General features: G+C 47.1%; 1 protein-coding gene across 5 annotated transcripts in view; it reads left to right on the top strand.

Moving 5' to 3' along the window:
- The first annotated feature begins 6,504 nt into the window (after positions 1–6,504).
- Positions 6,505–7,882, top strand: part of SYTL3 (synaptotagmin like 3) — a 79,447-nt gene continuing 78,069 nt past the window's right edge. For 2 of the 5 annotated variants that reach the window (XM_032338587.1, XM_032338588.1), the window contains exon 1: positions 6,508–6,673. The gene's annotated coding sequence lies outside the window, so the exon portion shown is untranslated. Of the gene's footprint in view, positions 6,674–7,882 lie in introns of all 5 variants that reach the window. The other 3 variants (XM_032338591.1, XM_032338589.1, XM_032338590.1) reach the window with 3 other exon arrangements.

Raw genomic sequence — 7,882 nt, 5'->3', positions numbered from 1 at the left:
TGCATGTACTCTGTGGCTAAGATCTTTGCCTGTGGGGGCAGCTTTTTCTGGTTTTACTATGTCCTTGAAATCAAACTGTCACTTCTTACCACTCCAAAGCCCAGTTGCTAAAATTGACTTCCCAACCCCCCCAGGAAGGGCAGACCACAGGCCCTTGAGATGTGGTAGAATTAAGCTACAGAGCTCATTTTCAATTCATTAGAAACCCTTGCTTCTACCCTCTTAATCTAAGTTCCATGAAGGCAGAAGCCATTTTGTTTGCTGATGTGTCCCCCTACCCATTCAGTTGTGCCTGGCACAAGTTGGTGTGTGATTAAAATTGAATGAATGAATGAATGATTTCCCCAAAGGTGTCAGTTCTGCCTCGTGGCCAACTGCGGAGAGCTGGCCAGTGGAGAAAGACCCCATCCCCTGCCTCCAGAGGGCAGGTGAGCGGAGGCACAGTGGTGAGAGACGCAACGCTGCTCCGCCTGGAGCACTTGACCTAAGTGACCTTTCTGAACTGTGTTTTCCTTCTCAGTTTTGTTTGGCTTCAGCTCACCTGTTTCAGGGTTTACAGCCTTGTGCCTCACATGTGATTCTAATTCTGATATTTCTTTGTCCTGGCCTCTGACCTTCCCAGGTTCACCTGAGATCCTATTTTAGGTGTCCTTCTCCTGCCTGCCGGCTTCCAGGCCCCCAGCGGCACCATGCCCGGGAGCCAAAGGGTCTTTTCACCATCTTCCGGTTTTCTTGGGCCACTCTGCGGTGGCCCTGGAGGCCAACTAGGTAAGTGTCTCAGAATTGTGTGCAAAGCCAGAGTGAGCAGCTTCTGAGGGACAGTCTGCATGTGAATGTTGTGACGGGACATTGTTTAGCAATTGCTCCACAGCCTTTTAGGAACTTTCTAACTCAAACGAGTGTGAATGGCTTCTGGGATGAATGGTGCGTCAATATTGCATAGACTTCATGTTGTGCCTGAAACTCACGAGCATGTGCATAAATCAACAGAAAACACGTAAATGTGAATTTTTAAAAATGTTACATGACATTAGCCTCTGTGCATTGGGGGCTGCTCTCCGATTTTAACTATCAAAGAACATTCATCAAATGATCGTGGCATCTAGCCTAGTGAGTCTGCCCCTAGAAATGGAGAAATTGGTCTGTTCATCTTCCGAAGTGTTTGTCCACTTGTTCTCCACATGCACACATAACACTCACTTGGTTTAAGCCTCTGAGCTGGAGCTGAGGCTACAGAGTTGACTGAGATATGATCTCTCTGGCAAATTTTTAAAAATAAACTTTCTACAAACAAGTGGCCTTGCATTCTCTAGGTTCGGTGATGGAGTGCTTGGAAAAATGCAGCAATATGGTGGGCTATTCTGCCTAATGGTTGGGCACTCTGTAGGGCTAAGGAATTTATAACCACCAGGGTGTTTGGCAGTCCACTAGCTGCCATTTCCAGCGCGTGCAGTCCGCGGAGAATGAACATCCATCCCAAGTACTCAAGTGCGCACACACTGACTCCGAGCCGCTCATCAGTCTCTGGAAGTGAGCCACATTTTAGAAAAATTTTTCTTTTCTGCACAGTAAGTCAGTAGAATGAATCTCTGGTTTGTTGATCAAGGTGGGGGTGAGCCGTGGGTTGGCAGGTATTGTGTGCTTTCTCCCCTCAAATCGAATCTCTTAAATACAAACTCTTTAAAATAAGGATTGGCGTCGCCAGTGCCTTCGTTTAGCAAGTGTGGGCTGCTCGCCACAGCCGTGTCACCCGGGAAAAGAGTATCACGAGGCACAGATGGGACTCGCAGGGTTGTCTGTGATCTGTGGCCCCTCACCACCCAGATCCAATCTTGCGGACGTTCGCGTTTTCCTGCCTTTTCCTGTGCCCATGAGCCTCACCCACGTTTTCCTGCCTTTTCCTGTGCCCATGTTGTGACCATGGAGTCACGACAATAATAAGTCGACGATCATAAGAATAACTCAGCAGCAAAGATGGCAATGCCAAACACCCAGGCCTGAGGAATTCACTGCTGTAATGGAAAAGAAAGTAAACTTGTGGCTGACTCCTCTCTGAAGTGAGTCCGCTGCTATGAAATTACATGGGAACCAGATTGGCTAGGAAATGCCAATCCTTAGATCTGCTGTGAGCCGGGAAGCGTGGGGGATCGGACTGCAGTCCCTCTGTGCCACCAGCAATGGCAGTCCCTCTTCCTCCTGACCCTGGCTACCTCCGCCCCATCCCTGAGACACTAAGTGCCCAAGATCCCCCAACTAAAGGATAACCTAGGCACAGTAGCGGCCTCCAGCTGATATTTCTTCATGACTGGTTGATTTTTTTAAAATATTTATTTGATAGAGAGAGAGGGAGGGAGAACATGAGCACGGGAGAAAGCTAGAGGGAGAAGCAGGGAGCAGGAAGCCCAACGTGGGGCTCGATCCCAGGACCCCGGGATCATCACCTGAGCCGAAGGCAGACGTTTAACTGACTGAGCCACCCGGGCGGCCTGATTATGCTATAGTAGGTATGAAATAGTTGCTCAGTTCTGTGTATAAGAAAAGTACACTGGATTGGTCAGCATAGGCTGAGTTAGCCGCAAAAACAAATGGCCCTGGACTCCTGGGCGTTGACAACAACAAGGTTGTATTCGTCACTCCTACAACATGACCATCAGGTGTCCGCTACGGCTCCGTCCGTGTCTTCCCCGTGCCAGAATCGTAGAGGGAGGCGGACGGGACGGGGAACAGTGGCCCGCGCGCTGGCTCGGAGGCACGGCTCGCAACAGGCAGGGTCACCTCTGCTCGCATCTGTCATCCAGAGCAAGTCTCTTAACCAGCCGGAGTTTACAGGTGGGAACATGTAAGGAAGAAGAGGGCTACAGCCCGGCACGTGGAGCATTCAGAAGTTTCCCTTAGTGATCAGTCACGTTTACTCTCTTTGCCGGCTCCTGACCGCTCGCCCGCTCTGGGGCTTTCTCCTCCCACTGCCGCTCTGGTCTAATCCCCAGGTTGGCCCTCGGTCACCTCTCTTTAGTTGCGGATGGGATCTAATTGATACCTATTCAATTTCAGCACCCATTTCTTTTTTTTCTAAAGATTGTATTTTTAAGTCATCTCTGTACCTGATGTGGGGCTCAAACTTACAACCCCGAGATCAAGAGTTGCCTGTTCCATGGGGCACCTGGGTGGCTCAGTGGGTTAAATCCTCTGTCTTTGGCTCAGGTCATGATCCCAGGGTCCTGGGATCAAGCCCCGCATCAGGCTCTCTGCTCAATGGGGAGCCTGCTTCCCTTCCTCTCTTTGCCTGCCTCTCCGCCTACTTGTGATCTCTGTCAAATAAATAAATAAAATCCTTAAAAAAAAAAAAAAAAGTTGCCTGTTCCACCAGCTGAGCCAACGGAGCCATCCAGTGCCCCTCCATACCCATCTTCCAACCCTTCCCTGCTGTCCACTGTGGCCCAAGGCCTTAGGCCCGGGGTCTCCAAACTTCTCTAATTTTGCTTCTTTAGCAGGAACAATTTTTGAGCATGTATCCCAGAATTATGTGCACTTCCATTGTGATGCATTAAACTAATAATCCATTTATTAAGCTCTCATCAAGTTAAAGTTTTAGCTTCTTAAAAAATAAATCTAAATGGAAGTTCTGATATTTTCTTACTATATCCTGCTGTTACAGGCTGAAGTGTGTCCCTCCTCAAATTTGTATTTTGAAGTCCTAACCCCCAGGACCTCAGAATGTGACATTATATGTTTGGAAATGAGGCATTATTTGGAGATGGGGTCTTTAAATAGACAGTTAAGTTAAAATGAGTTCATAGGGGGGCACCCTAATCCAGTAGGACTGCCTCCCAGACAGCACAGAGAGATCTTGTGAAGACCGAGAAGACAGCCATTCACAAGCCAAGGACAGAGGCTTCCAGAAAGAACCAATCCTCCCGACACCTTGATCTTGAACTTCTAGACTCCAGAATTATGAGGAAATGAATTTCTGTGGTTTAAGCCACACAGTATTAAGGTATTTGCTCCAGTAGCTCTAGCTAAGTAATACACCTGCTTTGGAAATTATTATCCTAGGGTTCCCTCATTCTAGAAACATTTTCTTCCAAATATTCCTAAATGGATTCACTTAGTATCTTAGGCTGCAAATAATACTATGACTACTAAATAGTTTTTATGTATTAAAGATCTTCTTGGGCTGGGGGTCCCCAACCACAGTCACTCTGGTAATGTCTGATGTGCATAATAAATGTCTGTGAATGAAAGGAATGAACTCGAAAAATGAGGCGAGAAGCTCGCGACCCTCACCGGGAAATGGCTCTGAAAGGCCACATGGTTTGCTCAAGGTCACTCTGCTCTGTCTCACCCCAAAGCTTGCCTTCTTAGTTCCCTCCTGCCTCTCGTCACAGCCCACTAACCCCACCCCCACCCCCGTGCCTCTTCTCTTCTGCTGGTGGAATGCACCATGTCAGGTCAACATTCCCAGGACACAGAAGAATGAGATTCCAGAACTGAAGAGCCAGAGGAATGAGCCAAGTGAACCTCATTCACAGTTGAGGAAAGCCAGGCCCAGAAGTGTTCAGAGAGATCTGGTGACTCCCAAGGCCACACAGTGCACGTTATCTTTGTTTGTCATTGGATTTGCCTGAATCATTTTCTCCATTTGAGTTCACACTAGCTCACCCTCAAAAGTGAGTCTGAGACCCTCAAAAGAGCCCACTAAGAAAATGGAAACACAAGTCCAGAGAGTGGGAGAAGCTCTATGTAGTATAAATATCTGACAGAGGACTCTGATCCTACATATATAAGGAACTCCTCTAAGTCAATAACAGAAAGACAGATAAGCCAATAATAAAACAGAAGACTTGAACAGGCCCTGCATCGAAGCAGATATCCACTTCACCGATAAGCATATAAAATCTGCTCAAGTTGCTCAGCTACCCTAAATATCGGGGGGTGAAATCAAACCGTAATGCTATAGCAACACACACGGACCAGAATGGATCAACTAAGAAAGGCAAATAATACTAAGTGCTGGGGAGATGCGGAGCAACCAGAACGCGTTTCTGGTAACCACTTCGGGAGAATGTTTGGCAGCTTCCACTCATGTGGAGCACATGCTAACAATTCCATTTCTAGGCACAGAGGGAACAGAAACACGGACGAGTATTCACCCAGACACCACAGAAGAATGTTTGTGACCACACCATCCGTACTAGCCCACACGATGAATCACGCAAATGCCCATCAATAAATAATACGGTAGAGAAACTTTGTATGAATCCATACAATATGCCACCACAAGAATGAACAAACTACCTGTGAAACCGCTTAAAAACCTAAAGTTGGACGAAAATCAAAATGGGGGCGCTAACGTTTCAGCAAAGCTTTATTTTCTTTTCTTTAAAGAATTTATTTTTTTGTCAGAGAGAGAGAATACACACAAGCAGGCAGAGAGGCAGGCAGAGAGAGAGAGAGGAGGAAGCAGGCTCCCTGCCAAGCAAAGAGCCCGATGCGGGACTCTATCCCAGAACCCCAGGATCATGATCTGAGCTGAAGGCAGCGGCTTAACCGACTGAGCCACGCAGGCATCCCCAAAGCTGGATTTTAAAGTAACCTTTCCCGTCTCTGCTGCAAACCTGCCCTCCTCCCTTCTTAGCCTTTTATTTCAGGAACCCAGGACCAGCCTAAAGACATGACAAAGGAAAACTCCTGTCAAAATCCGCTAGCTCCTGTATTTCCCTATAAAACCCCCAAGCTCCTTCCTCCGGGCGGGGCTGGCAGCTTCTTGAAGGAGATAGCCTGCTGCAGCCCCCTTCGCCCCGCAGAGGAACAAAGCTATTGTTCCTCTTTATTCCCAGCTCGGTCTTGACATTATATTTTGGCTCCAAAGCATGGAGGTTGGTTTTATGTCAGCATGTGCAATGGTGTGGTTGGGTCTCATAAGCAGGCTGACCTAAAAGCCAGACCCCAAAGAGTTAACATGATATACATTCATTTACACAAAGTACCAAAAGGGGACAATGAATCCGTGGCATCAGAGGTCAGGATAACCATCATCTTCGGGGCAGGGGGAGGGGGAGGGAGTAACTGGAAGGGCGGATGGCGGGGTTTCCGGGGTGCTGTTAGAATTCTGTCACTTGGTAGGGGTGTGTTCACCTTGGGAAGACTGAACAATCTTGTGCTTACAGTTTGTATCCCATTTTCCATGTACCTATACTTCAGCGACAGGTACCCCTTCTCCCCCACCCCCAAAGTTAATTGGGGGGTGTCATTCTCCAGTTCACAGCTGTTCTTCAAAGTACAGTCATTCACACTTGAGGTCAGTGTGAAACCCCCAGCAGAGGGGAACACATTTGAATCTTCGAAGGTTCTAGTCTCTCTTGAGGTTTCCTTGGGGGGACTGAAATGTTTCAGGGTTTCAGGGGCGTCAGCTTCGTCTGTCCTCCTGCTAAAGACCTAAACCGCTGGTGTGCAAGAGCCCCTGGGCGTGGCTTCAGGTGGCTTCGCTGCCGGGGTCCCGGGTGATGTGGGGACAGCCGCAGATGCCCCGGGGCGGGCCCCGAGGGTGCACCGCTTCGCTCCGGCCTGACAGGAAGGAAAGAGAAATGCGTCAGTTGTTCCAACGTGAAGAAAAACTGACTTCCTTCTCTCCAGGACGGGCGCCCCTGTCTCTTCTCTCGAAGCAGATGCCAAGGTAGGAGAACCTCCGAGTCCAGCCATCCGGGTGCGTTGTTCCGCCGGCGAGGCGGGTAGAGATGACAGTGATTGTGACTTCTCCTAAGTTAACGACATTGCGAGGGTGGGAGACAAAACCAGAGAAAAGTTAGAGGATGACTTGTAATTTATTGAATAGCATACGTTTAAAATGTAGGATGACCATCTAAAGGGAATGGAGACAGTCCTTGAGACTTAGTTAGAAACCAAGCCAAACCAAAAACACACTATCTAAGTCACGGGGTGTGAATTTTTTTAAGGTAGTGTATGTCTCGATGGTATTTGTATCGTATTTGTACTGGGTGTATTGCATTTGTTTGCTTCTGTGGCTTGTAAATTCGTGTACATAGAGTTTATTACTGTTCTGTTCTGAATCTACTTCATAAATTCAGATTGTTTTGATCACAGATAATTTCTAGTTTGGACATGGAACATAAATATACTTAAAAAAAATTTTTTTAAGTGTATTAGTTGGGGTCTAATTTAAATTTCTTTTGGTTAAGCTTCTTTAACCTGCAAATGCATTTCTTGGCAAGAGGAGAGTTTATGAGAGAAAAATACATACTAGGTAGTGAGGATCTACTACGAAGTTAGACTCCGTGTCAGAAAAAGATTACTCAGCCAAGATAGTGGGACATTTTAATTTCTTAGCTTTTCTGCCTGAATAAAGCATAAGGCTTTGAGGTTTAACAGCCCTAAATTGGAGTGTGATTTTCCGTAAACGACTTAAGCCCTCCAAGCCTCACCCTCCTCATCTGGAAAATGGGCGTACGTACTTCACAATGTTGTAATGAAGACTGAGGTCATGTAGGCAGAGTCCTTGTCAGACTGGCCCAGAGTAAGTGTTAAATAAATAGTTGCTTTGGGTCCAACAACAAGGTTAACAGTATGAGTAGGGTCCTAACAATGTAATCATCTTAATTCTCATTTCCTTATGCTTCCATAAGAAGAGGTCATGTGTTTAACTTGGATTCAAAACTGCACTTTTGTGGGGAGGTTTTTGGTGACAAGCGGAATCTCATCCCCCTTTCTCCTGTGTCAGGTAGGATTCGGGTCTTCTAGATTTCTAGATTTCCCCATCCACGCAATTTCACGTATTAAGGACTTGATGTTTATACAACTCATGGAGACTTTTAAGAGAACAAATAGGACGTCGGGCACGGGGCCTTGGACATGCTGTGCAAGCCGG

The sequence above is a fragment of the Mustela erminea genome, chromosome 4 (assembly GCF_009829155.1).
Source record: "Mustela erminea isolate mMusErm1 chromosome 4, mMusErm1.Pri, whole genome shotgun sequence".
Classification (NCBI taxonomy): domain Eukaryota; kingdom Metazoa; phylum Chordata; class Mammalia; order Carnivora; family Mustelidae; genus Mustela; species Mustela erminea.
Note: the sequence above shows the minus strand (reverse complement) of the source record. Positions and strands in the feature narration are given on the sequence as shown.